This window comes from Zingiber officinale, chromosome 6A, assembly GCF_018446385.1.
Source record: "Zingiber officinale cultivar Zhangliang chromosome 6A, Zo_v1.1, whole genome shotgun sequence".
NCBI classification, from domain to species: Eukaryota; Viridiplantae; Streptophyta; class Magnoliopsida; order Zingiberales; family Zingiberaceae; genus Zingiber; species Zingiber officinale.
The window spans coordinates 97,693,514-97,710,322 of record NC_055997.1 but is presented as its reverse complement, the minus strand read 5'-3'; positions in this window follow the sequence as shown (position 1 = coordinate 97,710,322).

Genomic DNA, 16,809 nt, shown 5'->3' with positions numbered 1-16,809 from the left:
CAGCGCATTCTCTAAGTCCCGCAGGGTACAGATAGAGTTACCTGTTGCTATTAATCTACTAGTCTCAAAATAAATTTGCAAAGACTGACAACAATTGGAGCAATTTTTGATGAAATTTACATTGACAAATTTAAATAGCAACATCCACTTTCCATACAGAAATGCTTAAAGACAGAAATGCTTAAAGAGTTCAAAATAGTCTAATCAAAGGTGAAAAGTATCAATTGCTTGTTTAAATAGATACGGAAATAAGAAATAAGTAAAGAGTTCAAAACAACCCGCTCAAATGTTTCTATTTCTGCATCACCAACTGAAGCTTGTTTCGGTTTCTGCATCAATCAATCAACAATTAATTATGCCAAATCTAAATAATGCCAAATATTTAATCCTTGTAAAAAACATCATGGACAAACCAATTGTACCAATTGTAGAATGATGCCTACCTGCTATCTTATTTGCTAACGAATATTGTTAGAACCTACAATAATAAAGACAATTATTAATTTTAATATCTCAATCAATCAACCACTAACTTTAAATTAAACTTTAATAGTACTTGCCTGCTATAGATGCCAATTCTTCTTCATATGTGTCATCATCGCTGTTATGATGATTATCCAAAGTTGATCTGACAATCAACACCATGTCAAATATACATATTTAATAAAAGATGATTTGCAAATAAAATTATTATACAAATGGAGAATTAATCGACACATACCCTTGTTGTAAAATGGGGCAATTGCGCTTGTCATGTGACACACCTCGATGCCCACATCCACGACATAACCGGGACTTTGAGGTTGACTTCTCCTTTGATGATTTCAATCTCTTCCCACATCCCTTTGTTCTTACTAAAGAAGGATCAATAATATTAGGGACTCATCCATAGATTTCTTCCTTTGACCTCTATTGTCACATGTTTTACTAATATTCATCTCTTGAATTTTATTGTAAATACAATCTAATTGCTCATCCAAGAAGTTTGTCCCCTCATCTGTCAAAGATGCATCATCAATTAATACTGAAGCTTTATAAGATAACCTTGAGTGCCTTGACATCAAAACCCTATCTGGATCATCAATAAAACTTTGCACCCCCAAAGCATATATTGCTTCAACCTTTGCATCTCGTGTCCATCGTTTGAGTATATACTTATCAGGCAAATGAAACACCTGGTTGATACGAAAAAAAGCTAACATATGCCTGCATGGAATGCCATCAAACTCAAATTTCCTACAGCTACAGGATATGTTATCCCTCTGTTTGTCATGCGTGAGAACCCTTGGTTTGGAGGAAGAACAACTTTGAAAATTCATCACATGATAAACAACTGAGTCAAGTCCTATAAATACTTGTTGCACATAATAACCATGACTCTCACTCATTTCACTTTGAAACTCCACCCATTTTTTTTTTGTATACAACTTAACCATTTGAGATTCCATTGGCCAATTTGTCTTAATCCTAGGATGCTCATTCATATCAATATGATCTGCAACTAATTCATTGTTGTTGATACAGTCTGACCTGGATGTTGTTTTGCTGTTGACACTGATTTAAGTTTGTATCAGATAATTAACTCATATTAATTACTAATCCAGGTTGACTAGGTTGACCTGATTGAAGCAGTTGGAAAGTCCTGGTGAGTGAAGCCAGGTGAAAACCCTGGTGAGTGAAGCCAGGTGAAAACCCTAGTGAGTGAAGCTAGGTGCAAGTCCTGGTAAGTGAAGCCAGGTGAAAACCCTAGTGAGTGAAGCTAGGTGCAAGTCCTGGTGAGTGAAGCCGGGCAAGGGAAAATCCAGATGGATCAAGGGTGATCGGACATCTGGTGTTGAAAAGTCCAAGAAGGAAACTTGGCATGCGGAGTCAGAGAGGGTTCGGTAGCTCGTTCTCTAGGACCAGATGAAGTCGGAGAGGGCTAGGGAGCTCATTTCTCCGGACTAGGTCAGAGAGGGCTCGACCCGGACTGAGTCAAGAAGCTGGATCGGTCTGCAGACCGATCCAGTGAAACTTTTATAACTGATCGGTCTGCCGACCGATCAGGAATTGATCAGTGGCTACTGAACGCTTACTGATCGGTCTGCAGACCGATCAGAAATCGATCAGTAGCCCACTGTGATTTTACTGATCGGTCTACGGACCGATCAGAAATCAATCAGTAGCCTACTGAGATTTTATTGATCGGTCTGCAGACCGATCAGGAGGCTTTAAGCACTGGGACGAGCGACATCTGATCGATCTGGGGACCGATCAGATTAGTGCCTGATCGGTCCGCAGACCCATCAGAAGCTGCGCACCTTCGGAAAGAGCGACGCCTGATCGGTCTGGGGACCGATCAGATTAGTTCCTAATCGGTCCGCAGACCGATCAGCGATGATCCAGAAAGCATGGATCGGTCTGCAGACCGATCCACAGTATTGTTTGTTTTGCATGTACTTTTTCTGATTGCCGTATTTGTCTTCACCATCTGTTTTTAACCATCTGCTGTGAGTCTTTCTAGCTTGCAGGTTGCAGGTCACATTCTCATGTTTGGATTCAAATTAAGCTTCATTAAGAGAAGGAGACAAGTACCCTTTTCACTGTAATTTGTTGCAACAGATACATTTGGGGCATCAACGTTCACTGGCGAAATCCGATTACGATTGAGCTGCTCAGTTTGACTTCTACCCATTGGTTGGTATCCAGAGACGCCAGTGATTTCCATTGGCATGTGTTCAGAGAATTAGAAGAGGAGGAGAGGTGATTGGCTACGCCTTGCTGGCAGCAGCGATTCTGCAGACGGCGGTGATTCGAGCAGAGAGACATAAGTAGGAAGAAGAGGAGTTCAGAAAGTGCGATTCTGAATTCTCTGTCTTTTGTGATCAAGCCTTCGAGAAAGCAAGTTGGTGAAGCAGTGAGCTCTTTGCTGAGAAGGTTGATTGTGCGCTCTCTGCTCTGTTCTCTTCTCCGCGTGGCTGTAAGCTCATCTTAATATTTTTCTCAGCCACTGTAAGTCTTGTGCTTAAATCTATAATCATCTGAGACTTTGTTGAGAGGTTGCTCCACCGAGAAGGAGACATCTTTAGCCGGATCTTGTCCGGGGTGTGATCTACCGAAAGATCAAGGAGTCGTCCTCCTTACGGACACGCCGAGGAGTAGGGGCAAGTTATCCCCGAACCTCGTATATTCTTGTGTCTGCTGTGTGTGTTTGTTTTCTTTCGTTCTAGTTTTCTACTTCCACTGTGTTGTGCTAACAAAGTTCTTGAAGAAATTTCTGTTTAGTGTTTTCAAAGAGGCTATTCACCCCTCTAGCCATCTAAGATCCCAACAAGTGGTATCAGAGCCTGGTGCTCTTCATTCTGACTAACAACCAAAAGAGCTAAACAATGGCCATGAAGGAGGGACTCAGCACCAACCGTCCACCTTATTTCGATGGAGCAGATTTTCAATACTGGAAAAGCCGCATGGAGTATTACCTCAAGACCGATATCTCCATGTGGTTCTCCGTCAAGGAGGGATTCTCACCTCCAAAGGATGAAGAAGGTAAGGAACTTGACTCATCGAGATGGTCAACCGAGCAAACTCGCAAGGGACAAGCCGATGCCAAGGCGGTTGTCACTTTGCAATGTGGGATAGCCAAGGATCAACTTGTCAAGGTTGGTCCTTTCACAAGTGCGAAGGATCTATGGAACAAGCTCATCGAGCTCCAAGAAGGGACTCGAGACTCTCGGATCGCCAAGAGGGATTTGTTCCTAAACCAACTACAGAACCTTGTCATGAAGGAAAATGAAACTGTAAGTGAGATACATGGAAGGTTCAAGGAGATCATCAATGGTCTCCATTCGGTGGATGAACGAGTAGAAAACCGTGACCTCGTAAGGTATGCTCTAAAAGCTTTTCCTAGGAATGCCTTGTGGTCATCTATGGTGGATGCCTACAAGGTATCCAAGGATCTTTCCATTGTTAAGTTAGATGAATTTTTTTGTGAAATGGAATTACATGAACTTGCTAACAAAGGGCAAAAAGAGAAAGGTATTGCTTTGGTTGCAGAAGAAAAGAGCAAGGAGGGAAGAAGGAAGAAAGAAAAGAAGAAGGAGAAAGAAATTGTTTCATCTTCATCCTCCTCCGAGTCCGATGATGAAGGTGAATCATCATCAAGCGAGATGGCCAACTTCGTGAGAAGAATCATGAGAAGGAGCAGAAGATACAAAGGGAAAGGTAAACCTAGTGAACAAAATATTGACAAAACTAATGTTACATGTTATGAGTGCAAAAAGGGACACTATCGGAGCGAGTGTCCGAAATTAAAAAGGAAGGAGGAACGAGCCAAAAAGAAGGAGGAAAGAGTCAAGAAGAAGAAGGCTCTAAAAGCTACATGGGATGAGTCTTCTTCAAGTTCATCTGAGGAAGAAAAGAGGGAGAAGAGTACACGGCAGTTAGCCCTCATGGCAAGAGAGGAGTCCGAGTCCGAGAGTGAGGACTCAAGCTCTTCAGCCGCGACTTCATCATCTTCGGATGATGAAGAGGTAACATCTCCCCATTTAGAAAAGTGTTATAAAACAATTGCACATTTGTCTACTTCCCTTAAAAAATCAAAAACAGAAACTAAACTGCTAAAAGATGAAATAGAGAAATTAAGGGCCCTTAGGGAAGATGAGGTCGATGACCTTTATCAAGAGGCCCTAGAGGATGAAAACAAAACCTTGAAGGGTGAAATTGAGAAGCTCAAGAAAATGCTTGAGAAATTCTCAACCAGCTCTAAGACCTTAGACATGATTCTAAATGCCCAAAGGGCGGTCTACAACAAGGCTGGATTAGGATACCAACCTAAGGAGTCTAGTTTTATTTCTTTAGTGTCAAGAACCCAATTTCATAGATCGCATGTTTCTAGGGTTCATGAGACTAGGAAGAAGGTAACAAAGGCATGGGTGCCTAAGTCTTTCATTGTAGATGCATTAGGTCCCAAGATTTGGGTACCTAAAACATCTATCTTTCGTGTCTTGTAGGCATTGGTAAAGGGGGAGCGTCTATCAACTTGGTTTGTTGATAGTGGATGCTCCAAGCACATGACCGGGGACAAGTCACTATTTTCTACCATTCAAAACAAAAATAGAGGTAATGTGTCATTTGGTAACAATGGTAGTCTTAAGGTTGTAGGAGTTGGAGACATTCATATATCCGAATGTCTCCATATCAAGAATGTCCTTCTAGTCAAGGGGATGACTTTTAATCTCCTAAGTGTTAGTCAATTGTGTGATACGGGTTACACAATTGAATTTCATTCAAGTCAATGTTTGGTTAAACACATTGACACACTTGACACGGTACTAGTAGGCACAAGGGTTGATAATATTTATCAAGTATCGTTTAAAAGTGCTACTAATGCTTTGATTAAGTGTTTCATGTCAAAAGAAGAAGAGTCTTGGCTATGGCATAGAAGGTTGGCACATGTCAATATGAAGAACATCCGGAAGTTGGCCAACCAAGGATTAGTGCGAGACTTACCCAGCATCAAGTACCACAAGACCAAACTATGTGATGCATGTCAAAAGGGTAAGCAAACAAAAGGTGTTCATAAAGGTAAAAGCATTGTAAGTACATCTACTGCTTTAGATTTATTGCACATGGACCTATTTGATTGCAGTAGTGTAATATCATTGGATGGAAGTAGATATTGCTTGGTAATCGTTGATGATTTTACTAGATACACATGGACTTTCTTTTTGAAACATAAGGACCAAACTATAGATATTTTTATTTCCTTTTGTAGAAGAACTGAAAATGAAAAATCAACAACAATTAAAACCATTAGAAGTGATCATGGTGGTGAATTTCAAAATCATAGGTTTTTAGAATTTTGTCAAGAAAAAGGGTATAGACATGAGTTCTCAACTCCAAGGACCCCACAGCAAAATGGGGTTGTGGAGAGAAAGAACCGAGTCTTACAAGAGGCTGCACGAAGCATGCTCAATGAGTACTCACTACCGAGTTACTTATGGGCTGAAGCTGTGAATACAACTTGCTATGTGCAAAACCGAACTCCGATACATAGGTTTTTAGGAAAGACTCCCCATGAACTTTGGTTTGGGAAACCACCTACAATTAAACATCTTAGGGTGTTTGGTTGTAAGGTGTTTATTTTAAATACCAAGGACCATCTTGGAAAATTTTCAGCCAAGGCTGATGAGGGGATACTGGTTGGGTACTCGCTCACCAGCAAAGCCTATCGAGTCTACAACAATAGGACTAAATTGATTGAAGAGTCCTCTGATGTAGCTTTTGAAGAAATCCCTAACTCAAATGATCAATCAAGGGTTATAGGAGAAATTCAATTTGAACTTAGAAATCTAAGTTTGAATGATCAAAATGAAGAACGAGTCGAAGTTGACTCTGATGTTGATGAGCAAAGGCAACAAAGAACTCAATTTGATCCTTTGCCAGATATTGAGTCCTTGCCTGTGCCTAGTGAGACCATTCATGAGGCACCATCAACACCAAGACAATCTAGGATAGCCTCTAGTCATCCCCAAGACCAAATTGTGGGAGACATTCAACAAGGGGTTAGGACTAGGTCATTCTTCAGAAATGAGTCTAATGAAGTCGCATTGATTTCAGAGATTGAACCAAAATTAGTTGATGAGGCATTGCACGATCCTGATTGGATCATAGCTATGCAAGACGAATTAGGTCAATTTGAAAGGAGCCAAGTGTGGGACTTAGTTCCTAGACCTAAGAAGACCACCATTATTGGAACTAAATGAGTCTTCAAAAATAAGTTAAATCAAAAGGGAGAAGTTGTAAGAAACAAAGCAAGACTTGTAGCCAAGGGCTATAGTCAAGTCGAAGGTCTCGATTATGATGAGACTTATGCTCCCATGGCCCGATTAGAGTCCATTCGCCTGATGCTAGCTTTTGCTGCACATAGAGGTTTCAAGCTCTATCAAATGGATGTTAAATCTGCCTTCTTAAATGGTTTTATTAAAGAAGAAGTCTATGTTGAACAACCACCGGGGTTTGTGAATACCGAAGCTCCAAACCACGTGTACAAGCTCAAGAAAGCACTTTATGGGCTTAAACAAGCACCACGAGCTTGGTACGAAAGGTTGTCAACATATTTACTAGAAAAGGGTTTTGTGAGAGGCCAAATAGACCCAACACTATTTCTGCGTAGAGATGGTGAAAATATTTTTGTAGCCCAAGTATATGTCGATGACATAATTTGTGGCTCAAATAACAAGGGCTATTTGAATGAATTTATTTCTCACATGGAAAATGAGTTTGAGATGAGTCTAGTAGGAGAATTGACATTCTTCCTTGGACTTGAAATCAAACAAACTCGAGATGGAATTTATGTCCATCAGGCAAAATACACTCAAGAGATGCTTAGAAAATTCAATATGAGTGACTCTAAGGAAGTGTCCACTCCAATGGCGACAAGCACTCGCCTTGACAATGATGAGAGTGGAAAACCAATTGATCTAACGCAATATAGAAGCATGATTGGTAGTCTTCTATATCTCACAGCTAGTCGACCAGACATACTTTTTGCTGTGGGCATGTGCGCTAGATATCAAGTCTGTGCCAAGGAATCTCATTTAATTGCAGTTAAGAGAATATTGAGATACCTTAAGGGCACAATTCGAGTAGGTCTATGGTACCCTCGTACAGAGTCTTTTGACTTGATAGGCTATTCCGATTCCGATTATGCTGGGTGCAAATTGGATCGGAAAAGTACTAGTGGGGGTTGCCAATTCTTAGGTTCATCATTAGTTAGTTGGTCAAGTCGGAAGCAACATTGTGTTGCTCTCTCCACGACCGAGGCCGAATATATTGCCATGGGAGAGAGTGTATCGCAATTGTTGTGGATGATACACACCCTAGAGGATTATGGACTTTCTTATAAGGGTGTACAAGTGCTATGTGACAACATTAGCACGATCAACCTAACTAAAAATCCAGTCCATCACTCAAGGACCAAGCACATTGAAGTGCGTCATCACTTCATTAGTGATCACGTAGCTAGGGGTGACATTGTGCTCACATATGTGGAGTCAAAGTCAAACCTAGCTGATATTTTCACCAAACCCCTTCCGGAGAATGAATTTAGTCATTTAAGGAGGGAATTGGGAATGTGTTTGGCTCCTTAGGTCATTAGAACTTCACCATGATCAATAAGGACAAATTAAAATGACAAAAGAAATTGAGAATTATTTTGGGCAACTTGGGAACATCTCACACAAACTATAAGGTTTAACAAAATATTTTTGTTTGCTAGAAATGGGGTGAGATGCTAGGAACAACCAAATTATTCAAAATGTATCATGCATCCCTTGAATAATTAGGTTGAAGAGACATTAATTGAGTATGGGGAAGACCATTACATAATTCATGTGTATTTGGTTCCTAGATCTTACTCATATATTCCAACCAAGGAAACTTGGTTGGACTTTTCCCTATAAATCATGTAACCTTGATTGTTGGACTGTTTGATATCTTTGATCGACCTTTCATGATTTTGATTGACACTAGGATAGGTCATTGAAATAATGATAGAAATTTGGACATATTTTGCCAAATTTGGGACTGGACATAGCAAGGTTGAAGATTTCAGTTTTTAACCTTGAGTTGTCTATTTTGACAAACTTGAAACTTGTCTGAAATCTCAGTGTTTGTAGTCGAATTTGAAAGTCTCAAATTATAAACAAATTCACACCATAAGAGCCCATCGTTAGGACATAGTTATGCTTGTAGATTCTCAGGGTTCTAGATATTGATTTTGAAAGTTTTACTGGAGAAACTTCTACGAACTATCAAACATATCTAAGGATTTCGGTTACTGAAATCACTGAAAATTTCAGTATCAGACACTGATCGGGCTACAGCCCGATCAGGAGAAGATGGATCGGTCGACAGACCGATCCAAAAACTTCCCAACCTTTCTGTCTGTAATCTGATCGGTCCAGGGACCGATCAGGTTATTTTTGTGCGCCTCACTGATCGGTCCAGGGACCGATCAGGATAATCTGATACGCATAGGGCTCTTCTGATCGGTCCATAGACCGATCAGTGGTTCCATTGGTTAAGTCTGTGACTTGGGCTTACTGATCGATCTCTGATCGGTCTACGGACCGATCAGGAAGTTCCCTGATCGGTCCGGGGACCGATCAGCTTCGCAGAATGCTACTGATCACTTTCTGATCGGTCTACAGACCGATCAGGAGGTTCCCTGATCGGTCTGGTGACCGATCAGGGGCTTCGGAAACCTTCTGATCGGACAACCGTCCGATCATTTCTTCACTGTACACCCATCTAAACCCTTAAAACCTTCCGATCCCTCTTTTTCCTCATTCACGCGAACCCTAGCCGTCTCTCCCCACCATTCCACCCTTTTCTCTTCTCTTTGCACACCAAACCCTACCCGAAGCTCTAACCCTCGAAGCCCTATTCTAAAGTTCAAATGGCACCAAGGTAACTTCTTACCTTTCTAGAACTTGGCAGCATTATGTTTCTCACTGATTCTGTTGTTCTGTTGTTTCGATTCTTAATTGTTGGTGGCTCCTGTGTTTTTCGTTTTTCTCATTGTGACCCCTTAGGAAGAAACCCACTGATGGTGAGGGAACCTCTAAGGAACCAACCAAGAAATCCAAATCCAAAACTCCTGCTGCTCCTTCCCGACCCCAACCAGCTAGTTCCAGTAGATTCCCAAACCGTCAGTCTGAGGAAGCTTTTCAACAAAGGACATTCAAATTACTCCCTTGTAGGTCCGTGGATAGAAAATTCATGGACGAATTTTGCCCACAAGTGTCCGAAATCATAGCATACTACAAACTCGATTCACTAGTCTACTTGGAACGGGATATCAACTATGACTTGGTATCTGAGTTCTATAATAACCTTCATGAGACTAATGATCAAGGTTTTAGAACAAGAGTTGCTAAGCGGACTCTTGATTTCAGTATCTCATCTTTCTTTGAGTATCTCAATTGTCGGAGGTGTTCCGGTGATGTCTTTTCGATATTTCCTGACTTACCAGATCAGTTACTTCCACCGTTTGATATCTCATCTGACGAAATATATGAGTACTTCTTCAGACAGCCTAGACAAGGGCTAGATGAGCTAGATGTTGACTTCCCTACTTTTGCAGCCTTGAGATTATCTCCTCAAGATTACATTCTTTTTAAAATTGTCACGAACTGTCTTCTACCTATCACATCTAAACCATTATCTGAGATCCGACCATATCATTGTCTTATGCTTTATGGTTTGCGTCGGCGTCTCGATTTTGATATCATGTCGAGCATCTACTCCTCGATCATATCATATTCTCAGCCTAGCGGCTTCACCATTTATATGCCTTATGGGCATATAATTACTGATTGGCTTGAGACCCTTCAGGTTGATGTCTCTAAGGGTAGAATAATCAAAATGGTCAGGCAGGATTGCCGACTTGGGAAACGGGCATTTTCCAAGTCTGGAATCATAGGGCGAAATGGGGATGTTCAGTGGAAGGATGGGAGAGCTTTAGGTGAGTTACCATGGGGACCTCCACGACAGGTTGCAGCTGCTCCTCCTGCTGACATTGGCGAGGCGGATCCTGATCTGCGCTGGCAGATCGCCGAGCTGGAGAGTCGCTTTGATCGACACGAGGAGATGGTGGCTGCTGAGTTCGATGGACTACGTATTCGGATAGACCAGCGCTACGATGACCTGCGCGGGCATATTGACCAGCGTTTCGATGATATGCGCAGTCATCAGGTGGTGACACAGCAGTTGCTACTCGGATGGATGGCACGCTACCCGCCTCCGCAGTCTTACCCAGGCTATTCATCCTCCAGCGTGCCGCCTCAGGATTTCACCCCTCCTGCCGATGATGGCGGTGTTCCTCAGTGTGAGGATGTTGATTGATACAGTTTGTTTGTTGGCTGTCTGTATTTTGGATGTTATTTGTTAGTCTTTATGTCGGACCTGGATGTTTGCACTTCTGATGCTACTCATATATTTATGATACTCGGTTTTATATTTGCTTGCTCCTTATTATGCTTCATTGTCTATGTTTTTTTTTTTTTTTATTATGCTGTTCCTATGCCATGATTTGATTGTATCTTTTGTCTATCTTACTGTCATATTGAGACCTTAGAGGGAACTCTAGGTTGGTTAAGAGAAGGCAGTATGGATTAAGGGGGAGCCTTTTGAGTTTTTGTCACCTCATTTGCACCTTTTCGGTGTTTGACAAAGGGGGAGAGGATACCTAAGTTTAGAAATGTATGAAAGCTTGATTTTAGGGGAGAGGATAACGGGAAGGATCTTGATTCCCGTCCTTGACTTGGTGGTGTATCCGTCTTAGGGGGAGGATCCTGATTTCCCTAAAATTATGGGTATATGAGCATTTCTGATCTAAACTTAAATCGTGTTGTCAAACAACAAAAAGGGGGAGATTGTTGATACAGTCTGACCTGGATGTTGTTTTGCTGTTGACACTGATTTAAGTTTGTATCAGATAATTAACTCAGATTAATTACTAATCCAGGTTGACTAGGTTGACCTGATTGAAGCAGTTGGAAAGTCCTGGTGAGTGAAGCCAGGTGAAAACCCTGGTGAGTGAAGCCAGGTGAAAACCCTAGTGAGTGAAGCTAGGTGCAAGTCCTGGTAAGTGAAGCCAGGTGAAAACCCTAGTGAGTGAAGCTAGGTGCAAGTCCTGGTGAGTGAAGCCGGGCAAGGGAAAATCCAGATGGATCAAGGGTGATCGGACATCTGGTGTTGAAAAGTCCAAGAAGGAAACTTGGCATGCGGAGTCAGAGAGGGTTCGGTAGCTCGTTCTCTAGGACCAGATGAAGTCGGAGAGGGCTAGGGAGCTCATTTCTCCGGACTAGGTCAGAGAGGGCTCGACCCGGACTGAGTCAAGAAGCTGGATCGGTCTGCAGACCGATCCAGTGACCTTAATCTTCCTCCACGTCTGTCGCCTTCTTAGCAGCATCGCAGAAGCCCGCTGTGATGTGTCGGTGCGACCCCACTTCCGATGGAGAAATCAAAATCAACTGCGATGCATCGATCCGCACTGATCAGATAGGACTCGGGTGCATCGGTCGAGCCACACTGGCACAGTGATGTTCGCAGACGCCGTAGCTAGCAGAATCGCGACCCCAAAGTCGGTGGTATCACGAACTGGAAGCCATTCTGAGAGGGATACAGATGCGATCCACAGAGGCTTCTCCGTCGATCGGTAGACCGATCCACAGTATTGTTTGTTTTGCATGTACTTTTTCTGATTGCCGTATTTGTCTTCACCATCTGTTTTTAACCATCTGCTGTGAGTCTTTCTAGCTTGCAGGTTGCAGGTCACATTCTCATGTTTGGATTCAAATTAAGCTTCATTAAGAGAAGGAGACAAGTACCCTTTTCACTGTAATTTGTTGCAACAGATACATTTGGGGCATCAACGTTCACTGGTGAAATCCGATTACGATTGAGCTGCTCAGTTTGACTTCTACCCATTGGTTGGTATCCAGAGACGCCAGTGATTTCCATTGGCATGTGTTCAGAGAATCAGAAGAGGAGGAGAGGTGATTGGCTACGCCTTGCTGGCAGCAGCGATTCTGCAGACGGCGGTGATTCGAGCAGAGAGACATAAGTAGGAAGAAGAGGAGTTCAGAAAGTGCGATTCTGAATTCTCTGTCTTTTGTGATCAAGCCTTCGAGAAAGCAAGTTGGTGAAGCAGTGAGCTCTTTGCTGAGAAGGTTGATTGTGCGCTCTCTGCTCTGTTCTCTTCTCCGCGTGGCTGTAAGCTCATCTTAATATTTTTCTCAGCCACTGTAAGTCTTGTGCTTAAATCTATAATCATCTGAGACTTTGTTGAGAGGTTGCTCCACCGAGAAGGAGACATCTTTAGCCGGATCTTGTCCGGGGTGTGATCTACCGAAAGATCAAGGAGTCGTCCTCCTTACGGACACGCCGAGGAGTAGGGGCAAGTTATCCCCGAACCTCGTATATTCTTGTGTCTGCTGTGTGTTTGTTTTCTTTCGTTCTAGTTTTTCTACTTCCGCTGTGTTGTGCTAACAAAGTTCTTGAAGAAATTTCTGTTTAGTGTTTTTCAAAGAGGCTATTCACCCCCCTCTAGCCATCTAAGATCCCAACAATTGTGTCTTTGGTGTCTCAGTGCCCTATTGAAACGGGTGATAAAGTCCATCAATGAGTTTTTATTTGAGACATATCTCTTGAAAAAAGCATGAGAGCCTTCAGATCTCTGACTACTTGACATTCCAGCACAAAATACATGACTAATATAAGCTGGCACCCACTTATGTCGCAATTGATACATCAAAGATAACCAATCATTTTTCTCTAAATTAGCACACTTGATAACCTCTTCCCATGAATTCTCAAATTCATCAGGCGTTGTAGAATTTCTAATAACATTATTTATACTTTGATAGTAGTCACGAAAAGTCAAAGGATGCAATTTTTCTGGAAATTTGTTCAGTATGTGCCACAGACAATATCGGTGCACTGTTTGAGGGAAAACTTGGGCAATGACTTTTGTCATAGCAGGATCCTGATCAGTGATAATCACATTTGGTGCACCTTTAGGCATGGCTTCTATGAACTTGTTAAACAGCCATACAAAAGATTCAGTCTTCTCATCACTTATAAAGCCACAACCAAAAATAATTGTCTGGTGATGATGATTCACTCCTACAAATGGTGCAAAAATCAACCCATATTTGTTGGTGTTATATGTTGTATCAAATACAACCACATCACCGAATACACTATATGCCGTTCTTGATATATGATCAGCCCAAAAACATCTACTGAATCTGTTATCTGAATCAGTCTGGTATTCAAAGAAAAAAGCTGGATTTTTCTCTTTCTCAGATGCAAATAGCTCGATTAGTGTTTCAGCATCGATACCTTTTTGTTCATCCCTTAGCTCTTTCTCAAAATTTCTAATATCTCTTTCTGTACATCCTACTTGCTCGGGCCCTCCATATTTTATCTCTAATAATCGCATTTGTTGGCAAGTTGGCACATTGGCTTCTGAAAACCGTTGAGTCAATGCTTTTTTTGCTGCTGAAACAGTACGATGTGAGCGTAGCAAATGCACCTTTGAAGGAGTCGAAAGTGGATGATTATGACCTTCTGTGAAATTAGTGACAACCCATGCAGATCCAGTTTGTTTCTTGACAAGTGAAATCTTTGACTTACAACCAGTTTTAACTTCACCACGTGTTCTTTCCCTTGTCCGTTGATCACCCTTTGCTTGTTTATTCCGTTGATCATCCGTATGACCTTCTTTAAAGCATACAAATGTTTTCCACACAACCTCATTTGTTATCTTATTTTTCTTGCTACTATTTATCCTGGCACTAAATCCGGATTCGCGTGCATATTGGTTATAGAATAAAAAGGCCTCATCTATTGATGAGAATTTCATCCCATTTTTTGGCTTTCGATCATCTGCAACTTGAGGAATGTATAGCTGATCTTCACTATGATTTTCACCCATTGCTAAGAAATTTCAGATGTAGATGAAATGAAATTCTGCATATCATTATCAAATAGCCAGAAAAAATATTGTAAGAGTGATACTTCAAGCTCATGCATGCAACCCGAACAAAAACACAAAGATAATAATAAGACAAAAAAAAAAACACAATCAGTTGCTAGAAAAGCATATGTGACTTTTTATATAACGAATACAAATTGATGTAAGGACTCTTAGTAAAGAAAAAGAAATATTATAAAATTGCACATTTCCTCAATTATAAGTAGCTAAAAATCTCAATTGAATCGTTAACCAAAATCAGTTGTTAACCACCGGATTGCCCAAACTCATCTTGAATCTTACTATTAATTATCTGCCATGGTGATTAGCTGTCAAGTTGCTAAACAAAAACATAAATTTTAATATTAAGCTTTGTATCATTTCATTTAGGAATGGGTAAGAAAAATGGATCTTCTAAAGTCGCATGAAAATTGAAACAGTGTGATCCTTTAGATACATGTCAAGAAAAATGAATTGCAAATAGAAATGAGGTATAGGAGTCTCACATAGAGGGGCGAAACTAGGGCTAGAAGTCGATAGAAAACCCTATATGCCTGGAGAGGAAATGACGGTGAGCCGGAACAATGAAGGAGAAACTTTGCTGCAGTCGCCTCGCTACCCTAGCTTCGCTACGAAGCTTCACCGTCGAGGGAAGAGGACACCGCACAGGGAGGGAAAGCTTCGCTGTGAGAGGATGCGGCGAGCGTCGGGGCGAGAATGTAGAGCTTCGCTTCGTCGCTGTGAGAGTTGATGAGCACAGAGAGCGTCGCCAAGCTACCCTAGCTTCGCTACGAAGCTTTGCGGGCGAGAGAACAGCTTCGCGGCGAAGCTTCGCGGCCGAGAGAACAGCTTCGCGGCGAGGATGGCGTGCCCTAGCTTCGTCGTTTTTCCTTGCCGAAGAGAGTTGTGCGCGACGTTTTGTGAAAAAGCAAAGCATTGTATAAGTCAAATAAAAGAAACATCAAATAAAGCCACGTAATGGCTAAGGAAAAGAAGGAAATAAAATAAGTCACGTCGACTTTCATTTTCTGCAGTCGCGCACAAGCGCGGAAATGAAGTCCCGCAGGATATCACCTATATATAAAAGAGTTTGATTCCATCCCATTATAAGTATGTTTATATAAATTTTAGACCATATAATTAAGAAAAAAAATTTAATATATGTACTTTAATTTTAATCTTATAGAAAAAAGAAAAGAGATCTTTTCATAAAAAAAAAATTCTTGATAGAAATTAAAATTAATAAAACTGGATACTATTATAGACTAACTATGATTCTTATAGACACTAATAATAAATGTAAATTTTCAAATTCTGCATAGATTTGATAGAGTTTGATTCCGAATTCTGTGTCAAGAGTTATGATCGTTTGAAGTTTAAAAAGTCATGTTAAGTTGATGCTACATCACTATTTAAGATTATATTATTTAATTCTATTTAACTTAAATAATGAATTTCCACCGTATTAACAAATAGTGATATAAACTGGAATGTGATTACTTTGGATGTGTGATATTTTAAGTGATTTGGCGGTTAACAAACAAAATTTCTCAAAAAAAATTTCCAATATTTTTTCTTTTCCAAAATGGATATTTTAAAGGTTAAACCAATTATGTTGATAATTGAAATAAAAAAGTCTTAACGTAAGTTAAAAGAGTTAAATTTTTAAGCAGTAGTTAAGTAGTTAATTAATTATATTGATGATGAATATAATCTACTATCTTATAAAAGATTAAAATTTTAAATTATTAAATAAATAATATAGATCACTTTAAAAATCTAATAGATCATGTCATCCTAAGTCGTCGATCGATCGGGCATAGTGACGTGATACATATTCAATTTTCTTTTCTGATCTCCTTATCTAAGACAAAATTAAAAGGTGATATATATATAAATTAAAGCTATTAATTAAGTGTTGAAAGCAGTATGAAGATGGAACCTTGTTTGGAGCGTGAATCATTTTTCTTAAGGAAATTTTGCCCCCACTATATTGCTGTCGGGTTTTAGCGACAAATTCTCTCAAGGATACTCAAAACAATGTAGAGTCTATAGACAGTAATTCTATAGATTCTCCCAAGACAAATTAGAGAATAAAAAGTAATTACCGAGAAGATGTTAAAAGGATGTATATATAGTGAACAATGCAACCTTTGAGAAAGGTTGTGAAGACACCTATTCATGAGCGGACACGTTAACTGTCACATCTGTTCATCAAAAAAATTCAAAATTAAATTCATTCCGTATGTGGGCACCCCAAGTGCCCATCTTTGATATATATATAT